General features: G+C 38.4%; 1 pseudogene; it reads right to left on the bottom strand.

Annotated features, from left to right (window-relative positions):
• Positions 1-355: 355 nt before the first annotated feature.
• Positions 356-1,672, bottom strand: LOC109435681 (large ribosomal subunit protein eL6; annotated as a pseudogene).
• Positions 1,673-23,284: the final 21,612 nt, after the last annotated feature.

The following is a 23,284-nucleotide window of genomic DNA, read 5'->3' on the forward strand; positions in this document are numbered from 1 at the left end:
GGCCATCAACTGTGATTGGATGGCCATCAGCTGTGGCTAGTTGGCCGTCAGCTGTAACCAGTGAGCCATTGGCCACTAATATAACTGCTGTGGCTACGGTAGCAGAAAAATGGGGGCTAGCAAGAAGATGGTGGCTAGCAAGAGCAGATTGCATTTAGGACGGTGGGTTGCGGACAGTGTGGCTCCTGCTTCCTGTGTCTCCAACCCAGCCACCAGCGAGACTATAGTGATATGACTGCCCTATCTATGGCTCCATGGGTGTTCCTTTTTGGCCTCCCATATCCTGCATTCTTATGTGGGGAGCGGGACCAGAGACCCCGCATGACACCCTGCATGACAGTTCTTCATAATTAATTTAGAACACCAGTTTGTGAGGATAAACCCTATTTGTGAGAGCAAACACAGAGCGGAGGTAGCCCTGGAGCTGAGGAACAGCTTTCAGTTTCGGCAGAATTTGCGAGTCTGTGGGGAGCCATGGTTGCAGTTAACTTTAAAGCCTTAACAGAATGGCTCGGTTTATACTTAACCTATTTCCTCCCCCTGAAGCAATTGTCTCTGCCTGCATCTGGAGAGTGCTTGCATGCTGCTCAGGAATGTGGTGGGAGTGGCCAGTTCCCAGAACAGAAGGCTGATGCCTATCAGGGCAATTGATAAGATAATTACATTTGGGAGTTTCAGTAAATTTTGTGTCTCCTGTGTTAAAGTTAAAGTTTTACTGTTAACTAGGTAATGCATTTTTGTACTTGTTAAACTGCACGTCCACAGAAGGTATAAATTCTGGGGACAGAATAAACTCAGCGTCTCCAGGAACACTGGGGTCCGCGATCGCCATCATCAAAGTGTGAGTGCCTTCTTTCATTCCCACTCCCCTTGTCAGGAACCGTTCGACTCGTGGCGGCTGTCCCACTACACGAGTCCATGGCTTTCTGATCAATTTTTCGCTGCTCCATAATCTCGTATTTCTCCTTCCCCATGTTGAAGCTCTACCCCTCCTGGTGCCTGGGCTTACACTCTTCTTCTTCTGGAAGTAAGCATCCGTGAGACGTTTGGGGATTTTCACACCACTGATATCAATTTTGGTGGAGGTGGTGATGACAAATTTATGGTGTGTTCTACGCAGAGGAACTCAATGGAGGGACAGAGGTCCAGTCACAAGTAGCAAGTAACTGCTCAGCTGTTTCAGGAAAACCACCCTCTTTCCTCTGTGGTGCCCAGTGAGGATGATCAGAATGGGCCCAGGAGTGATGCTGGCCCCAGGTTTTCTCACGTGCTGACTGAAGGGTTTCTTGCCATGGCTCAACAGCTTTCGAGGCACATCTTCAGTAGGATAGTATCTAGGCATTTTGTGAAGTTCAACCACTCGGGTGCCACCATTCTTGTCTCCACCAACTGGTTTTGTGACAGTAGCAAGAACCTTCTTCTTTTTCTTTTCAATCCTGGATTTAGCTGCTGAATACTTCCTCTTGTACATGGACTTTCAGGAATACATAGCTGATCAGGAATATCTGCCGATTCCTCTGACCAGGACAGGGTTTCGGCTACAGTGTTAATTCCCCTTTTTAGGCGTTTTGGCCTTGAGGTTCGCCTTCTTAACCTTGCCCCCAGCATCAGCCTTCTTGGCTTCAGGTTTCTTCTCCTTGGTGTCCGGCTTCTCAGTTTTTTCACCTGCCATCTTGCAAGATGGGAAAAACCATTCATTTTGTTCTTTAGATTCCACATATATGTGAGATCATATGGTGTTTTCTTTCTCTGACTTATTTCACTTAGCATAATAATCTTTAGGTCCATCTATGTTGTCCCAAATGGTAAAGTTTCATTCTTTTTTATGGCTGAGTAATACTCCATTGTATATATGTACCACTTCTTCTTTATCCAATTGTTTATTGATGGGCACTTAGGTTGCTTCCATATCTTGGCTATTGTAAATAATGCTGCAAAGAACACAGGGGTGCATGTATCTTTATGAAGTAGTATTTTGGATTTCTTAGGATAAATACCCAGTGGGTCATAAGGTAGTTCCCTTTTTAATTTTTTGAAGTACCTCCATACTGTCTTCCATAGTGACTTCACCAATTTGCTATTCCACCAACAACGCACAAGGCTTTCCTTTTCTCCACATTCTCGCCAACACTTCTTGTTTGTTGCTTTATTGATAACAGCTATTCTGACAGGTGTGAGGTGACACCTCATTGTGGTTTCGATTTGCATTTCTCTGATGATTAGTGATATTGAGCATCTTTTCATATGTCTATTGGCCATCTGCATGTCTTGTTTGAAGAAATGTCTGTTCAGGTTCTCTGACCATTTTTTAATTGTATTGTTTGTTTTACTGGTGTTAAGTTGAATGAGTTCTTTATAAATTTTGGATATTTGGATATCAACCCCTTATCTGATGTATCATTGGCAAATATGTGTCTTCTCCCAGTTGATAGGTTGTCCTTTCATTTTGTTGATGGTTTTCTTTGTTGTGCGAAAACTTTTTAGTTTGATGTTGTCCCATTTGTTTATTTTTTCTTTCATTTCCCTTTTCCAAGACGATATAGCCAAGGATATATATATATATATATATATATATATATATATATATATATATATATATAAAACTAAGAGCTATATCAGAGAGTTTACTGCCTATGTTTTCTTCTAGGAGTTCTATGGTTTCTGTTCTTACATTTAAATCTTTAATCCATTTTGAGTTTATTTTTGTATATGGTGTAAGAAGGTGGCCTAATTTCATTTTTTTGCACGTATCTGTCCAGTTTTCCCAACACCACTGTTGAAGAGACTGTCTTTATCCCATTGTATATTTCTACCTCCTTTGTCATAGTTTAATTGGCCTTATAGTCTTGCGTTTATTTCTTGGCTCTATTCTATTTGACTGATCTATGTGCCTGCTTTTATGCCTGTACCATGCTGTTTTGATTACTATAGTTTTGCAGTATAGTTTGATATCAGGTAGCATGACACCTCCCGCTATGCTCTTCTTTCTTAAGATTGCTGTGGTTATTCGGGGTCTTTTTTTGTTCTATATAAATTTTAGCATTATTTGTTTGAGTTCTGTGAAAAAATGCCTTTGGTATTTTGATAAGGATTGCACTGAATCTATAGATTGCTTTGGGTAGTATGGACATTTTAATGATGTTAATTATTCCTATCCATGAGCATGGTATATGCTACCATCTATTTGCATCTTCTTCAATGTCTTATAATTTTTCAAGTACAGGCCTTTTACCTCCTTGGTTAAATTTATTCCTAATTTTTTTTGATGCAATTGTAAATGGGATTGTTTTCTTAATTTCTTTTCCTGATAGTTCCTTATTATGTATAAAATGCAACTGATTTCTGAATATTAACTCTGTACCCTGCTACTTTACTGAATTTCTCAAATCTAATAGTTTTTTTTTTTTTTGGTGGAATTTTTAGGGTTCTCTCTAAATAGTATCATGTCATCTGCAAGTAATGACGGTTTTACTTTTCCTTTCCAATTTGAATGTCTTTTATTTCTTTTTCTTGTCTGGTTGCTGTAGCCAGGACTTCCAATATTATGTTGAATAAAAGTGGTGAAAGTGGACATCTTTGCCTTGTTCCTGATCTTAAAGAAAACACGTTAGCTTTTCCCTGTTGAGTATGACATTAGCTGTGGGCTTGTCATATATGGCCTTTATTTTTATTTATTTTTTAATCTTGTTGTTGTTGTTTTTTTTAATTGGGGAAGAGTGTGTTTCTCTAGGGTCCATCAGCTCCAAGTCACAGTCCTTCAATTTAGTTGTGGAGGGCACAGCCCACTGGCCTATGTGGGAATCGAACCCGCAACTCTGTTGTTAAGAGATCGTGTTCTAACCAACTGAGCCTTCCGGCCGCCCTATATATGGCCTTTATTATGTTAAGGTATGTTCCCCTATTCCCACATTGCTGATGTTTTTTTTTTTTTTCTTTCATTTTTTTCATTAGTTTCAGGTGCACAAAACAATGTAATTGTTTGACATTTATCATTTATATCCCTCACACAGTGACAACCCCCCTCTCCCCATCCTCTATCCCTCTGATATCGCACACAGCCATTACATTTCCACTGTCTCTATTCCTAATGCTGTACTCCACTTCTTGTACATATATATATATATATATATATATATATATATATATATATATAATTGTAGTTGACATTCATTATTGTTCAGCTTCAGCTTCACTTTTTTTTTAATCATAAATCGATGTTGGAATTTGTCAAACACTTTTTCTGTATCTACTGATATGATCATATGACTTTTATCCTTCATTTTGTTCATATGGTGTATTAGGTTAATTGATTTGCAGATATTGAACAAAGCTTGCATCCCAGGAATAAATCCCACTTGATCTTTGTATATAATCTTTTCAATGTATTTCTGAATTTGGTTTGCTAATATTTTGTTGAGAATTTTTGCATCTATCCTTGGTATTCATCAAGGATATTGGCCTATAATTTTCAGGAGTTTTTTTGTTTGTCTGTTTTGTTTTTTTGTAATGTCTTTGTCTGTTTTTGGAATCAGGGTAATGCTAGCCTTGTAAAATGAGCTGGGGGGCCTTCCTTCCTCTTGAATTTTGGGGAATAGTTTCAGAAGATCAGGTGTTAATTCTTCTTTGAATGATTTGTAAAACTCACCTGTGAGGCCATCTGGTTCAGGACTTTTGTTTTTTAGGGAGTTTTTTGATTACTGCTTCAATTTCATTGATACTAATTGGTCTGTTCAGATTCTCTGTTTCTTCCTGGTTTAGTCTTGGAAGGTTGTATGCTTCTAAACATTTATCCATTTCTTGTAGATTGTCAAATTTGTTGGCATGTAATTGTTCATAGTGTTCTTTATTGATGCTTTTATTTCTGTGGTGTCGGTTGTAATTGCTTCTCTTTCATGTCTGATTTTATTTATTTGTGTTATCTCCATTTCTGTTTCATAAGTCTTGCTAGAGGCTTGTCAATTTTATTTATCCTTTATTTTTAAAAAAGATTTTTATTAAAATATAGCTAACACACAATATTATGTTAGTTTAAGGTGTACACTATAGTTATTCAACATTTATATACCTAGAGAAGTGATCACCATGATAAGTCCACCAATTGTCTGACACTGTACCACATTATTACAATATTATTGACTATATTCCCTATGCTGTACATTACATCCCCATGACTTATTTGTTTTATACCTGGAAATTTGGACCTCTTATTTCCCTTCACCTTTTCCCCCTTTCTTAACTTTTCAATCACATTTGACATTAATTTCAGGTGGACAGCATAGTGTTTAGATATTTGTATAATTTTTTTTTAAAGATTTTATTGGGGAAGGGGAACAGGACTTTATTGGGGAACAGTGTGCACTTTCAGGACTTTTCTCCAAGTCAAGTTGTTGTCCTTTCAATCTTAATTGTGGAGGGTTCTGTTCAGCTTCAAGTTGTTGTTCTTTCAGTCTCAGTTGTGGAGGGCGCAGCTCAGCTCCAGGTCCAGTTGCCGTTGCTAGTTGCAGGGGGCACAGCCCACCATCCCTTGCAGGAGTCGAACCGGCAACCTTGTGGTTGAGAGGATGTGCTCCAACAAACTGAGCCATCCAGGAGCTCAGCGGCAGCTCAGCTGAAGGTGCCATGTTCAATTTTAGTTGTAGGGGGCGCTGCTCACCATCCCTTGTGGGAGTCGAGGAATTGAACTGGCAACCTTGTGGTTGAGAGCCTGCGCTCCAACCAACAACTGAGCCATCCAGGAGGCAGCTCAGCTCAAGGTGCTGTGTTCAATGTTCTTAGTTGCAGGGGGCGCTGCCCACCATCCCTTGCGGGACTCGAGGAATTGAACTGGCAACCTTGTGGTTGGGAGCCCACTGGCCCATGTGGGAATCGAACCAGCAGCCTTCGGAGTTAGGAGGACGGAGCTCTAACCACCTGAGCCACCCGGCCAGCCCCCGATATTTGTATAATTTAAGAAATGATCCCCCTGGCTAGCCTAGTACTCACCTGGCCCTATACATAGTTATGACCATATTATTGACTGCATTCCCTATGCTTTACTTTATATCTTCATGACTATTTTGTAACTACCAGTTTTACTTCTTAATTTCTTCACTTTTTTCACCCTGCCCTGAACCCCCTCCAATCTATCACCCCAACAAATCTAGTACAAATATGATACCATATGTAGTTATAACGATATTACTGACTATATTCCTTATACCCTACATGCTCATCATTACTGTGTAACAACCAATTTGTACTCTTAATCCCTTTCTCTTTTTCACTCACCCCCAAACCCCCTCCTATCTGGCAACCATCAATAGTTCTCTGTATCTATGAGTTTGTTTCTGTTTGTTTGTTTGTTTATTTTATTCTTTAGATTCCACATATAAGTGAAGCCACATTGTTTCTGTCTTTCTCTGTCTTACACTCCACTCAGCACAGTACCCTCTAGGACCATCCATGCCGCCACAGATGGCAAGAACCCATTCCTTTCTCTGGTTTAGCAATATTCCATTATACACATGTACCGCATCCTCTTTATCCATTTTTCCATCGACAGACACTCAGGCTGCCTCCACATCTTGGTCATTGTAAACAATACTGCAATGAACATATGGATGCACATGTCTCCTTGAAGTAGCGTTTTGGGTTTTTTCAGATAAATACCCTAAAGTGGGATTCCTAGGTCCTTCTTTGTCTCTTATTATAGCCTTTGTTTTAAAGTCTATTTTGTCTGATATAAGTACTTCTACCCCAGCTTTGTTTTGTTGTTGTATTTTTTTTTTTTTGGTTTGTTTCCATTTTCACAAATGCAGAAGGTGCCAAAAAAAAAAATGTATACAGATTTTAAGAAAGGAAAAAACTGTATTAATTGTAATTCTCAATATATGAGGTTGGACAATTACGTTCGCAAACTCATCCTAGAAAAAGTGCTACATACCTCATTGCTGAATATCACTACAGTCACCTTCGAAGTACTCCCCTTGGGAAGCTATGCACTGATGCCAGCACCTAGTCCACACTTCAAAGCAATTCTGAAACTCTTTTTCTGGTATGGCCATCAGAGCTGTCATCATATTACCCTTCATGTCCTGAATGTCATCAAAATGACATTCCTTTCAATATTTCCTTTATCTTTGGGTAAAGAAAGAAGTCACTGGGGACCAGGTCAGGTGAGTAGAGAGGATGTTCCAATACAGTTATTTGTTTACTGGCTAAAAACTCCCTCACAGATAGTGGTGTGTGAGCTGGTGCATTGTCGTGATGCAAGAGCCATGAATTGTTGGTGAAAAGTTCAGGTCATCTAACTTATTCACACAGCCTTTTCAGCACTTCTGAACAGTAAACTTGGTTAACTCTCCAGTTGGTACAAATTCATAATGAATAATCCCTCTGATATCAAATAAGTTTAGCAACATTGTTGCAACAAGTTCAGAAACTTAATTGTCAGATCTCGTATACAGATAACAAAAGATGAATACAAGTCACACTTGACTTCTGCAATTACAAGAGGTACTCAAAGTGGTTACCATCAGCATCCAGAGACTCCAATTACAGTGAACTACTGCTTGAGCATAGAGAACATCTCTTAAAATGTGTATACATTTTTCTTTTGGCACCCCTGGTATCTTTTTCCCTCTCTTTACTTTCTGTCTGCGTGAGTCTTTCAATCTGAAGTGATTCTCTTGTAGGCAGCATATGTAAGGGTTTTGTTTTCTTATCCATTCGACCCTCCTGTGTCTTTTGAGTGGAGCATTTAATCCATTTACATTGAAAGTAATTATTGAGATACCTGATCACTGCACTGTACACCTGAAGCTGAAGCTGAACAATAATGAATGTCAACTACAATTTTATATATATGTATAGTTACAAGAAGTGGAGTACAGCATTAGAAATAGAGACAGTGGGAATGTAATGGCTGTGTGTGATGTCAGAGGGGCAGTGGATGAGGGGAGGGGGGTTGTCACTGTGTGAGGGATATAAATGACAAATGTCTAACTATCACATTGTTTTGTGCATCTGAACCTAATTAAAATGTTTAAAAATATAAAATAAAATAGGAAAAATAAAAGAAAGTAATTATTGACAGGTATGTAGCTATTGTCATTTTATTATTCATAATTTTGATCTTTTCTTTTTCTATCGTAAAGAAGTCCCTATAACATTCCTTTTAATACTGGTTTGGTTGTGATGAACTTTAGTTTTTTCTTGTCTGGGAGGCTCCTAATTTGTCCTACAATTCTAAATGACAGCTTTACTGGGTAGAGTATTCTTGGTTGTAGTTCCTTGCTTTTCATCACATTAAATATTTTGTGCCAATACCTTCTGGCCTACAAAATTTCTGTTGAGAAATCAGCTGACAATCTAAGGAGCGTTCCCTTATAAGTTACTAGTTGCCTTTTTCTTGATGCTTTTAGGATTTTATCTTTGTTTTAACCTTTGCCACTCTAATTATAATGTGTCTTGGTGTGGGCCTGTTTGGGTTCATCTTGTTTGGGACTCTCTGGACGTGTATGTCTATTTCCCATGCCAGGTTAGGAAAGTTTTCAGTCATTATTTCTTCAAATATGTTCTCAATCCCTTGCTTTCTCTCTTCTCCTTCTGGTAATCCTATGATGTCAATGTTGTTACACTTTAGATTGTCCCAGAGGTCTCTTAAACTTTCTCTCTCTCTCTTTTTTTTTTTTTCTTTTTTTGCTGTTCCGATGGGGTGTTTTCTGCTACCTTGTCCTCCAAATCACTGATTCAATCCTCTGCTTCATCTAATCTGCTGGTGATTCCTTCTAGTGCATTCTTCATTTTAGTTATTGTATTCTTCAGTTCTGACTGGTTCTTTTTTATGGTTTCTATGTCCTTTTTATGCTTGCTAGCTCTCTGTTGAACTTCTCACTAAGTTCCTTGAGCATCCTTATAACCATTGTTTTGAACTCTGTCTCTGGTAGATTGTTTGCCTCCATTTCATTTATTTTTTTTGTCTGGAGTTTTCTCCTGTTCTTTAATTTGGGATGTATTTCTTTGTTTCCTCATTTTGGCTGCCTCTCTGTTTGTTTCTATGTATTTGATAGATCTGCTATGTCTCCCATTCTTGACCGGGTGGCCTTATGTGGAGCCCTGGCACAGTCTCCCTGGTCACCTGCTTCACGTGCTCTAGGAATGTCCCTTGTGTGGGTTGTGTGTCCTCCTGTTATAGTTGAACCTTGATTGCTACTGGCACATGAGTGCGTAGGGTTGACCCTCAGGTTGATTGGCTGTGGGGTTTGGCCATATCCACAGTTTATAGGCTCCTGTGGCGGAGGGGGCGAGGAGGCTTAGCTCACTGTGTGGGATTTGCCCCAGCCAGCTCTGGTGCTTGGTAAGACCATTTTTTGTGTATGCTGTTTATGGGGCTAATTGGGTGATGCTCTGCTGTAGTCTGATGCCAACCTCCAAGTATATTGGTTCTGGGGCCTCTTGGGAGGGGCTCTTGTACATGCCTGGGTCACCCACTGCCTATGACTGGCCGAAGAGCACCCAGTAGGAACTACAAAACAATCCACGGTTGGTTGCTGCCTGTGCTGTACCTGGGGTGTGTGGGAGAGGCCACACTGCGAACCAAGGACTACTGCCACCAGTACTAGGTCTGGAGTAGCTCTGAAAAATCCAGGATACTCTGAAGCCTGCTGCCACCTGCCAGCTCTCGTAAGGTTCAGCCACTGATAAAGCCTCCAGCTATAGGCTAGTTGGGTGAGGTAGGGTCTCAGTGAATCAGCAAAGTGGAGCAGCAAAGCTCACAGGCCAATCAGATTCAGATTTAGCCTGGGGGGGTGCAGACTCAATGCAGGAAACATAGCACCCACCTGCCAGCTGCTTGGGAACAGGGCCCCACACAGGGAAAATGGGAACTGTCCCTCCAGTCCCCAAAGTTACACAACTCAGTCTCTCCCCATATGTCTCCGATGCCCCCAGAATCACTGCCCCTCTGCTGGAGCCCAGGGTGAGTCTGTGCAGGCCCTTTAAGAGGATGTCTGGTTTTCCCACAGCCTTCCGTCCCACCTGGACTCTACGAATCCCCACTGTTTTTCACAGTCAGATATTGTGGGGGCCCCTCTTCCTGACATCAATACTCCAGGCTGGGGAGGCTGATGTGGGGTTGGGGTCCCTTGCTCCCCCATGGGAAACCTCTGTGGCCAAGATATCCCTCCCAATTTCCACCCGCCACACAGAAGTTTGGAAACGGCCTATTTCACATATCCACCCCTCCTACCAGTTTTTATGTGGCTTGTTTATGTCCTTAGTTATAAAATGTCTGTTCAGATAGACTTCAGATGGTGCTCCAAGTTGGCTGTTCTGTAATTTAGTTGTAATTTTAATGTGTTCATGGAAGGAAGCCGGCACAGTGTTTATCTACTCTGCCATCTTGGATCTCCCCTTATTTATCCTTTCAAAAAATCATCTTAGTTTCATTAATTTTCTCTATTGGATTTCTATTTTAAAATTTCATTTATTTTTATTCTGATCTTTATTTATCCTTCCTTCTACTTACTTTGAGTTTTGTTTGTTTCTATTTTTCTAGTTTCTTTAGGTGTATATTTAGATTGTTTATTTGGGATTTTTACCGCTTCTTGAGGTAGGCCTGTAGCTATAAACTTTCCTCTTATAACTGCTTTTGCTGTATCCCATAAATTTTGTGAGGTTGTGTTTTTATTTTTATTTGTCTCAAGGTAGTTTTTTATTTCCTCTTTGATTTCCTATTTGATCCATTGTTTGTTTAGAGGCATGTTGTTTAATCTCCATGTATTTGTGGGATTTTCCCCCCCCTATAGTTGATTTATAGTTTCATGCCATTGTGATAAAAAAAAAAAATATATATATATATATGTATGCTTGATATAATTTCAATCTTCTTGGATCTACTGAGGCTTGTTTTGTGGCCTAGTAAATAATCTATCCTGGAAAGTGTTCCATGTGCACTTGAGAAAAATGGGTAACCTGAAGTTTTAGGATGAAATGCTCTATAAATATCTCTATCATGTCCAACTGGTCTAATGCTACATTTAAGACCATTATTTCCTTATTAATTTTCTGTCTGGATGATCTATCCATTGAAGTAAGTAGAGTATTAGAGCCCCCAACTATTATAGTATTACTGTTAATTTCTGCTTTTGTGCATTAACATTTGCTTTATATACTGATACTTGGGTGCTCCTATGTTGGGTGTGTAGATATTTACAATTGTTATATCCTCTTCTTGGATTGACCCTTTTAACGTTATGTAATGTTCTTTTTTGTCTCTTTTTAAATTCTTTGTTTTGAAGTCCATATTGTCTGATATGAGTACTGCTACCCAGGCTTTCTTTTCATTTCTATTTGCATGGAATATCTTTCTCCAACCCTTCACTTTCAGTCTGTGTGTTTCTTTCAATCTAAAGTGAGTCTCTTATAAGCAGCATATTGATGGTTCATGTTTTTTTAATCCATTCTGCCATCCTATGTTGTTTGATTGGAGTATTTAGTCCATTTACATTTATGGTAATTATTGACAGGTATGTGCTTCTTGCCATTTTGTTCATTGTTTTTTGGTAGTTTTTGTTGTTATTTGTGCTGTTTCTTACTTGTTCTTTTGATCTCTTTCCTTTTGATTTGTTGGTTTTTTTCTAGTTTTTTTAATTGAATTCCTTTCTCTTTATTTTTGTGTGTGTATTTTTCATATAGTTTTGGTTTATGATTGCCATGAGGTTCATATATATCCATCTATATCTATAGCAATCTTAAGTTGGTAGGTATTTAAGTTCAACCACATTCTGAAAGCACTCATTTTTATATAGTCAATGGTGTTGAAATAGCTATGTACAATGTCAGATGGGTAGTAGACTTGGTGGGGTTATCTTTGTGAGGGGTATAAATGTCTAACCATTATGCTGTTTTGTACACCTGTTTATTATTTGTAAACTAATTTAAAAAACACACAAAAAAGCAGAAAACAGTGTTCATTTTTACTGCCCTCTCCACTCTTTATGTTTTTGATGTCATGTTTTATATCTTTTTGTTTTGTGTATCTCCTGATTATATATTGTAGTTACAGTTAATTTTGCTGTTATTACTATTGTCTCTTAACCTTCCTATTAACTTTTTAAGTCATTGATGAACTATGGTTATTGTATATTTGCATTTACCAGTGAGTGGGTGTTTTTTTCTTTTCCTGTGCTATATTTTCTTATTTCTGGTTATGGCCTTTTCTTTTCTGCATAAGGAAGACCCATTAACATTTCCTGTAAGGCTGGTTTAGTGTTGGTGAATGCCTTTAGTTTTTGTTTGTCTGGGAAACTCTTTGTCTCTCCTCACTTCTAAATGATAACCTTGCTGGATAAAATATTCTAGGTTGTAGATTCCTTTCTTTTAGCACTTTAAATATCTCCTATCACTCTCTTTTGGCCAGTAAAATTGTTTCTGAGAAATCAGCTGATAATCTTATGGGATTTCCCTTGTATGGACTTGTGTTTTCATTCTTGTGGCCTTTAATATTGACTCATTACCCTTAACTTTTGCCTTTTTAATTAGAATATGTCTTGGTGTGGATCTTTTTGGGTTCATTTTGTTTGTAACTCTCTGTGCTTCATAGACCTGGATGTCTGTTTCCTTCCCTAGATTAGGAAAGTTTGAGATATTATTTCTTCAACTATCCTTTCTACCACTTTCTCACTCTCTTCTCTTTCTGAAATCTCCATAGTGCGAATGTTAGGACACTTAATGTTATCCCAGAGATTGTTTATACTATCCTTATGTTTTGCTTTTTTTTTTTCTTTCTGTTCTGATTGGGTGATTTACTCTATTCTGTCCTCCAGGTTGGTAATCAGTTCTTTGGTATTAACTAATCCACTGTTGATTCGTTCTAATGTATTTTTCAACTTTATATTCTTCATCTCTGATTGTTCTTTTGTTTTTCTATCTTTTTGTTGAAGTGTCCTCTGAGTTCCTCTATTGTATTCTCAAGTTTGTGGAACATCCTTATGACCATTGTTTTGAATTCTTTACCAAGCAAATTAATTATCTCTGTCTCATTAGGGGTGTTCTCTGGAGTTTTTCTTTGTTGCTTCATTTGGGGTATATTCTTCTGTCTCCCCATTTTGCTTGACTTTCTGTGTTTGTTCCTATGTGTTGGATAGAGAGTAGTTATCTCTCCCAGTCTTGAAAGAGTGATTTCAGAGTAGATGCTGTATTGAATAGTTTTGGCAGGCTATTTGTAGTTGTGGTAGGGGCGTGCAGTGCCTGGTGTGTCACCTGGCCAGGAGGGGTGGGTTCCAGGTAGAGTAGCCTGGTGTGTGCTTTGTTCCTTGCTTTTCTAATTTGGATGGGGTTGCCTGGAGCACTTTTATCCTGTCCTGTTGCTTTAACTGTCTGTGATCCAAGTTGAATCACAGAGGTGTTGCTTTTCGAGTTTGTGTGTCAAGGCCCCACCAACTCCATCCTGCCTTCTGTTGTGGCCGGCCTGCATGCAGGTATTTCATCACTTTGCAGATTCTGCTCCTTTTCCCAGCAGTACTGCTCTTTGTGTGCTCAGCCACATCACTCTCACTCCATAAGTAGCTCTGCTTGTGTTCCCTGTTGCTTTAATTGTCTGCAGTCACAGCAGGGTCTGGGCAGGGCTGCTCTTCGTGCCTGCTCAGCTCAACCCTTTCTCCTGGTGGGGCAGGCTTAAGTGTACACACAGCTGTACTTTGTTAGTTCTGAGCTCTCTCCAGGTGTGGGTAGGAGCTCCTGCATGAGTGTGTGGGGCAGCAGCATCCCACTCACTCCACTAGGACAGTCTGGTGTGTGGATACCGCAAAGTTTTTCTAACTCTGTACTTTCTTCTGGCTGGGCAGCCCCACGTGCGCATGCAGCAGTGCCTCTGGATCTGGCAGTCCTGAGTGTGGTACTGCAGCATTATGTTTGCTCCCCACTCTTTCTAGGAGGGAGAGCCCCATGTGAGCACACAGTAGCACTATCTCCGCTCTTTCTCTGGACAGGGGAGTCCTGCAGGCAGGGACTGCAGTGTTTTGTTGGCTCCACAGCTTTTCAGGCTGGGGTGCCCCTTGTGTGCGCAGCCCAGTGGGAACATAAAGCAACACCCTGCAGCATGTGCTGGATCAATCTCCGGGTGACAGGGCCCCTTGTATGTATGTTACAGTGCTCTCCTGTTTCTACTGAGTCTAGCTCCAGGAGGGGTGGCTGGAGCGTGCTACAGAGCTCTGCAGTTCAGGCAGGTCAGCCAGAGAACCTGGGTAGAGTTCCCACCTGCTATGCAGGTTCAGGGGAGACATAAACAATGGTCCTTTCCTGGGGTCCTGGGCTGTTCCCTCAGCTCTAAGAGAGCTCTTGTGTTTCCCTGACCTTCTCTATGCTGTCATTCTCTCTCTTGCTTGTTGTGCAGAAGCTTTACAATTGGCTCACACTTGTCTCAGGAGGATTTGCTCTAAATATAGGTGTACATTTGATGTATTCTTGTGAGGAGTAGAGCTCACACTCATATATGCCACCGTGTTGGACCCACTTCCCAAGACAATTGTTTCTTTATTGATATTCTGTTTGGATGATCTATCAATCCATCTATATAAATGGGGTGTTAATGCCACCTACTATTGTTGCATGAATTGATGAGACAAGTAAAGAGTTAACAGAAGCGGGCAGGAATGAGCTTAAACATTAACTGCTTGGCTCTGAGTCCCCTGGCTAGCAGTGCACCTGCAGGCTGACAAGCACCTTACATTCATCATACGTAGGAACAGAACAGTTCCCAGTCTCAACAGCAACCACCTGCAAACTGACAAACACCCATCATAGATGGGAACAGAACAGTTCCCAATCACAACAGCAACCCCCTGCAAGCTGACATTCATCAATCCATCATAGGTGGGAACAGGACAGTTCCCAGGAGAAGACAATTCTAACGGCAGCCCCCTGCAAGCTGACAAGCTGCTTAGAAAAATATAAAACCTGAGCACTCCTTCTCTTGGGGCATCTGTCCCTATTGAGCCCTGCCCTGGTAACAATTCCCTTCATCAGAATTCTCTATCTCTCTGCCTGACTTTCTATAAAGCTTTTTCACTCTCCCACTTTGTAGAGTCTCATGAATTCTTTTCACGTTCTACAAATGATGGTTAATTCTACGCCAATATATGAACATCAATTTTTCTCTTCATGTTTGTTAATGTTTATTTAAGTTACCCTATGTTGTGTGCATAGATATTTACGAGTGTTGCGGTCTCTTCTTGGAGTTATCCCTTTATCATTATGTAGTTCCTTTTTTGTCTGTTCTTACAGTCTCTGCCTTAAAGTATATTTTGTCTTATAAAAGTATTACTACTCCAAATTTCCTTTTTTTTCCATTTTCATGGAATATCTTTTTCCATCCATTCACATTTAGTGACTGTGTGTCTTTGAATCTAAATGAATCTCCTGTATGCAGCATATATAATATAAGGGGCTTGTGGTTTTTATCCATTTTAACCTTTGTCTCTCAATTGGAGAATGTCATCCATTTACATTTAAAGTGATTATTGACAGGTATGTACTTTTTGCAATTTTGTTAATTGTTTCCGGGTTGTTTTTGTAGTTCTCTTTCTCTGTTTTTTGTTTTGTTTTGTTTTATTTTGTTTTTGTTGTTCTTTTCTTGCTCTCTTCCCTTGTGATTTGATTACTTTTTTTAAGGTTACATTTGGGTTCCTTTCTACTTATTTATTTATTTTTGTATGCGTATGATACAGGTTTTTGGTTTGTTTTTATCATGCGGTTCATAAAAATGACGTGTGTGTATGTGTGTGTGTGTGTGTGTGTGTGTAAAATCACTCTATTTTAAGTGTATGGTCACTTAATTCATTCTAAAAGAACTACATTGTTACCATCCTCCATATTTTGTTTTTGACATCATATTTTATCTTTTTGTTTTTTATATCTGTTACGTAATTATTGTAGAAATAGATGACTTCTCTTTTAATCTTCCTATTAGCCTTATAAGTGGCTAATCTACTACCTTTACTCTGTATTTGGCTTTATCAGTGAGATGTTTTATTTCTTATGTATTTTTTATTTATAGTTATGGATTTTTCTTTTCCACTTAAAGAAGTCCTCTCAACATTTTGTGTATGGTCACTTTAGTGGTGATGAACTCCTTTAGCTTTTGCTTGTGTGGGAAACTCTTTATCTCTCCTTCAATTCTTAATGGACTTAATCCCTGTTGGTTTTCAAAGCCAGATGTTTTGGGTGCTCATCTCTCCTGTGCAAGATGTAGAGTTTGGGGTGCCTGATGTGGAGCTTGGAACCCTCCTTCCTCGGGGAAAAGTTTTGTACCTTGAGGCCTTTCTCATTTATAAAATGCCATAGCTGGGTTGTGGTTTTTCCTTAGCTAGGCAGTGTCTTTGCTCTTTCTACCCTTCTCAGTGCTGTTCCCTGTTCTGGAATCCCAAGTCATCAAATTTCAAAGTCCCCTTCAGAGGGAATTATTTCATACATAGTTATAGATTTGTGAGGTCTGTGGGTGGATGTGACCTCAGGATCTTTCTATGCTGCCATCTTGAAATTCTGCTCAGAACCATCTTTGATAATTGTAGATTTTTATTCCACATTATAGTTCTGCCAATTTTAGTTTTATATATTTGAGGTGTTATTATGCAAAGGAAAAATTTGTTATCATTTGAAGTGTCTTTATCTTTAGTGATACATTTTTAAATGTTCTGTGTTATTTTTTGTATGTCTTTCTTAAAAGTATGTAACTAGGTTTTATTATTTATCTAGACTGTTCATCTTTGTCTTCTAACTGGAAAAATCAGTCTCTTAAATATAATGCAATTGCTGATATATTTTATTTTAAATGTCATCTTACTTTTTCTCTATTTTTCTGGTCTTCTATGTTCTTTTCCTGCTCTTTATGCCTTTTTCAGATTATATTGTTCTATTATACGCATCTATACTTTGAAAGTTATGCACCCTTTCTCTATTTCTATTTCAGTAATTATAAAATTATAGTATTCATTTTTGACTTATCATCAACTATGATTAGTTCATAATTCAACATAATGCAAGGGCTTTAGAACACCTAACTCCATTTAATCTCCTCTCTTAAATTATATACCATGTGTGTGTGTGTGTGTGTGTGTGTGTGTGTGTGAGTGTGAGTGTATGCATGTGTACTCCACATGATTAGTAAATATTCATTTACAACTACCTACCTCTTTACTATTTAATTGTTCTTTATTACTCCCTACATCTCTGATCTTCCATCTGAATCTCCTCAAATTCTGTTTTGTAGAATTTATTGTCCTGTCTTTACATTTCATTTTAGTGTAGTTATGCTGGTGACAAAATCTCTTATTGGCTCATTTTGTCTAAAGATATTATTTCTACTTCACTCTTGAAGGATATTTTTGCTGAGTATAAAATTTATGTAGGCAGTTATTATCTTAGGGCCCAGTGTATATATCTATCCACTGTATTCTGACTTCTATTAGATTCTATAATGCTGACATTAGTTGTTCATTTAACTTTTGTTCTTTTAAAGACAATCTGTGTCTTTTTGCATCTGTTTTAAACATTTTTTCTTTATATTTGCTTTTCAAAGTGCCTAACTATCTTTCTCATAATGCTTGAAGCATGGAGCTTCCAGTGCTTCTTATATATATATATGTGTCTTAAAGGCTTTTATCTGTGATAGGAAATTCTCAGTTACTATTAAAGTATTGCCTGTGACCCATTTCTTTCACTCCACTTTTACTAGGACTTTATACCCTTCTTCTTTTCTTTCCATCTATTTGTTTCTTTGTTTTTTATTCTGGGTAGTTTCTTTTCTCTTCTTTCTTTTGTGTCTAATCTGTTGTTAAACTGTATTCATTTGGTTCTTAATTTGGTGGTGGTATTTATTTCCTACGATTTTTCTTCTTTTTTTTTTTAAAATCAAATAAGTCACTTTTTTTTTTTTATCAATTCTTACTTCTTGACCATATTTCAACCTGTGTTTCACATGCTTGATTATAGAAAACAAGTTATTACATAGTCTATGTCTGGCATTTCCAATATTTGGAATTCTTTCTGTTTTCTGTTGTTTTTGCAGTTTTATGATTTTGGTGTTGTATTTTATAAAGTTCCTTGATGTAATGGATTGTGTTTGGTATTATATTTAAGAAATGACAGCCACGTGCCACACAATGTTTCAGTGAACAAAGAACCACATATATGATGGTGGTCCCATAAGATTATAGTGAAGCTGAAAAATTTCTATCCCCTATTGACATTGTAGTCATCATAACATCACAGCATAATGCATGACTCATGTGTTTGGGATGATGCTGGGGTAAAGAAACCTGCTGTGCTGCCAGTCGTATTAAAAGTATAGTACATACAATTATTGTCAGTAAATAATACTTGATAATAATAATAAACAGCTATGTTACCAGTTTATGTATTTAATATAGTTTGCTTTTTATCATTATTTTAGAGTGTATTCTTTCTACTCATAAATAGAAATTTGCTGTAAAACTATACCATGTTATGCCAGTAGTAGCCTCATACATCTAGTGTTTACTGTATCTCTTATTGAATCATTTTCTTTTGTGCTTGATTTAATAGTGTGTTATTTTGTACAGTAATATGCTGTGCAAGCTTATAGCCTAGGAACAATAGGCTATAGCCTAGGTGTGTAGTAGACTATACCTATATCTAGGCTAAACCTATATCTATGTTTGTGTAAGTACACTCTACGCTGGTCACACAATGGTAAAATTACCTAACAATACATTTCTCAAAATGTATACCTGTAATTAAATGGTGCATGACTATATTTGTAGAAATAATTTTAGACTAAGATAATGTCATCTTCCATAAGAGTGGATTTTAATTTACATTTTCCAAGAGCCTATTTCATTAGCCATATTTGTTCAATTCCATCAGATTCCAGGATTTGAGATTTTCTTTGTCACTAAGTTGATTCCATGTTTGGCTGCCTATATTGTGTGGTCTGATTTATCACCTGTTCACACTTATTCTTAAGGTGCAGATAAACAGGTTTCTAGTCCACACTGACAGGACTAGTTTACCAGGTTCTCAATAGGTCCATGAGGCTGTGAAAAGAAATCTCAGCCTCTCAGTGATCTGTTCAGTAACAAAAAATGTTAATTGTCTGATGCTGTATATCTTTTGTACTTCCCTCACCCCCAGGAAATGACCTTTGTCTTATTAGATCTTTGTTATTTCAAAAAAAATTTGCTTTTAATATTTTATCCAAAATATTTAATTTTGTAAGTGGGTTCAAATGAACTAGTTTGTCATTATTCAAAATAGAAGAATAACAGGTCCTCAATCACATTTCTAGACATTGGAAACAAACAAGTAGACATATATTTTTTAAACATATTAATTAAATAGCAACCCAAACGAAAATTTTAGCAGTAAATTTTAACAGTTACATAAGATCCTTATGTGGAAATAATAAAGCTTATAAAAAGGTATTTTAAAAACTTTAAAATATGAGAAATATCCATTTGTAGGAAGACTCAATATCTAAAGATTTCAGTGTTAATGAAGTTATTTCAATTAAATTATTCTTTAGAATCAATGATAGTCCTAACATTTATGAAGAAGAGCAGAAGAACAAGAACATGACAGCAAAGAAGTAGAGTAGAGTGTGGAGGGTTTCTCTACCAGACACTCACCAGGACTTATTATGAAGCTAGGTTGAGACTGCACGATTTTACTTGAAGTGTCAATGGAACAACCAATGGAACAGAATAGAGAATTCAGAAACATAGTCATACATTTACCACACTTTGATCTCTACAGACATGACGTGTGATTAATAGGTAAAGGAGGGACTCTTCTATAAATGGAGTTGAAAATTTAGTTATCTGGATAGAAAAAAGAAAGGTGTATCCCTACCTGATATCATACTCACTAGAGGTGGATTGAAGATATAAATGTCTAATAGAGAGAGTATAATATTTAAAACTTCTATTCATAAAATATTTCTTTCCACTTAAAGTGGAATGTCAAGCCAAAATTTAAAACTATTTGCAACACATATAACTGAAAAAGTATTAGTAATTAAAATATGAAGACAATTCTTTTAAGTAAAAAAGAAAATGATGAAAAAAATATAAACTATCACATGAAATATACAACGCAATTCACAAAAGTGGCAACTTCAATGTCCAATCTTAAATGAAAAGATGCAAAATTTCCTCTTCTCTAAGCCCTTCCCTCCCTTCCACTCTCTTTTCCTTCCTCTTCTCTCTTTTTCTCTTCCCTCTCCACCAACAATACATTAAACTCTCACAGTCAAATTATATAGTCTGCACATAGGTCAGCCCTTTCCCCTTTCTCCTCTCCTTCGGATGTTCTGGTGTTCTCACCACTTCTGTCTGTTGTGGTCAGACTATGGCATATTTGGGGATTAAAGAGATGAAGAAACCCCCCTCGGAGGCCCAAGCTACCTGCTCCATCTGTTTCACTAGAGTCGTTTGTTGTTCTTATTGTTTCATGTAATGACCAGAGTCATGTTGTCTCTGTACGACCAAACTTACCTCAAACCCGCTATCCTGAACCTCTCTACTCCATACATACTTTTTCCTCAGATCCTGGTTGGTAGATAGAAAATGGCAGCCACATGTGGGGCTGTTTTTCACAACAATACTTCTAAAGTGAAAACTTTGAGAAATCCCTTAATCATTTATCAAAAAACACATTTGTGCTCAAGAACTAAATATCTAGTAATCAGAGAGTTGATTGAGAATTTGGATCACAAATAGGTATCAGGAAAATACTAAGATCTTGGATGTCTATTGGAGAGAGAGAGAGAGAGAGAGAGAGAGAGAGAGAGAGAGGAGACAAGGAGAGGGGGGTTGGGGTTAGGGAAGTCAGTATCTAAAGGAGATGACTCATAGATTCCAACCCCATCACCATTATATCAAAATATCAAACTGAATTTCTAGGATAAACTGAATTTTGTATTTCAAGCCCAAATCCCGTGTGGCAGGACAATATTAAAACATAAGCAGCAGGGGTAGTAATAGTACTTATTGAGCTCTTATTATGTATCAGGTGATAATTATTCTAAATGACGTGTGGATGAACTCATTTAACCTTCAAAACAACCACATGAGGTGGGTTATTTTTATCACCCTCATTTTACACATGAGAAAATAATATTCACAGAGTTTAGTCTCATATAGATGGTATGGAGTGGAGCTGGGACTCATACTGAAGCAGTGAAATTCCAAAATCTGAACCTCATCACAATTCTGTTTTGTTGTTCTCTACCCCTCCTACCCTACAATATTAATTCAAAGACTCCCTGTTAGTAAGTTCATAATGTGTGGTGAATGTACAAAAGTTATCCTTATCTAAGCTGGAAAAACATCTCTATTAAAACTGAAAAAAATTCAGGTTCCTGTTCGGGCGCCAAAAAAAAATAAATAAATAACTGAAAAAATTTAAAACCACTGCTTTAATCATGGCATAATTTACATTCTCATTCATCAGTCCTGTGTTCAAGGAAATAATCAATTACCTGACCTAGGTCCCAGAAGTCTGCCCAGGGACACAGGGAAGTCAGGCTGTATTTTCAAGAGTATTAATGAGATCCAAATGTGTGCAAGGATATTGGGGAGACCACTGTTACCCATACTCACAGTCTGTGAACATCTGAGCTGTGGTCCCTAAGACTGGCCATTCTAGAGTTAATGGACAGTTGGAAGGCTTGTGCTGGCAGATGATTCTGCTCCTTCTCAGCAGGTGGCTCCACAAAGACTTCCAGCCGACCCTGGCTCTGGAATTTGCTGTGGAGGAGAGCAATAGGGACCCAGATCTTCTTCCCAACATTTCTCTGAGATCTACAACGCCAACCACAGTGACAGCAGGACCTTGGAGAGCTCCCTGAGGTGGCTGCCTGCATCAAATCCCGGAATCAGCTACACAACCAACATGTTGTCAGCACTAAGTTATCCAAACCACTCCTAGTCGATAGCTCTTCCTGGGCTTCCTCAAATGCTCAAGACCTCAGGCCAGCAATCCTGTGTTATCCAGTCAATGTGATCCCCTACTCTGGAGCAAAGATGTAACTGAGATTTGTCTTTGCAATCAGCTCCACAGCTCTTTGAAAAACACCAATTTCATCCACAGTGTGGATGATCATGGTTTTATAGATGAGGAAAAAATCCCTGAGGCAAAATATGACATTATGAGCTATGTGTATAGCTCCATCAATGATACTGAAGACCTGGTGAACGTGGGACTATCCCTAGAGCACTGATCAAATAAAAAGCATTTGCAAATGATGAAGTTTAGGGTGAATATGTTTTAGGGTTCATATGTTTCATGACAGAAATATTCATCTGTTTGATTTCAAGGCACTACCCCAGATTCTTCTAGGGCTGTCATGTAATATACGGTATACAATATGCTCTAAGATCTGAAAGATTCTGAATTCTGACACCATAGCTAACCCCAAGAATTTTGTTTGAATGTGGTAGGGTCCTCACAGATCCTTTGGGGAGCAGGAGTGTGGCATGGAGAGGCTCCCAGAAGGTCATGTGATCTGACACAGGAGGACACCTAGGAGAGGCGGCCTTGGAAGCCACAGGGAGACATGTTTGTAGCTGCCATTGGTCCCTTGGTCCCAATGCCCATTTCCCTTGGCACCTGGTGACATTACCTGTCTCTGGGACCTCTTGTAGTTGAATTTTCTTGGTCAGTTTCAGAGCTGCTTCAAGGTCATAGACTTGGGAGCAGGTGAGCTTCAGTTCCCTGCAGAGCTCATTAATCTCCTTGATGAGGAAGACATTATCCCACAGAAATAAAGGAAAAGAGAGTGAGTATGGATGGATGAGTGATTAGCGGGCACAGGACCTGCCCTGACTGGGAGCCGAGGGTTTGGGGAATAAATGAGGTTGATCCTGGACCAAAATTAACTCTCTTGTTCTTCTATTGGGATGAATCTTTATCCTGGCTCATGGATCAGCCTCTCAAGGTACCAGCTAACTTACCTTCAGATGGACTCTGGCAACATAAGATACAGAGAGTGCTCACTATTTCCATCCACCGAGGCTCTTCCCAACATCAACAGCAACAACACTTTTCTAAGCATTTTATATGAATTTAATGCATTGAAATAGCATAATAACCCTATAATTAGCTCTATTACAGGTTCTTCTTACTACTATCATGGAAATTTTTAGACAAACACAAAAATAGAGAGAAAGGTCTAATGAATCCATTCCCCACCCTCAACAAGTATCTAGTCTGTCATTCTTGTTTCATCAGTATTCCGACCCCCAGTTATTTCCTCCTACATCCATCA

Source organism: Rhinolophus sinicus, linkage group LG10 (genome assembly GCF_036562045.2).
Source record: "Rhinolophus sinicus isolate RSC01 linkage group LG10, ASM3656204v1, whole genome shotgun sequence".
Classification (NCBI taxonomy): domain Eukaryota; kingdom Metazoa; phylum Chordata; class Mammalia; order Chiroptera; family Rhinolophidae; genus Rhinolophus; species Rhinolophus sinicus.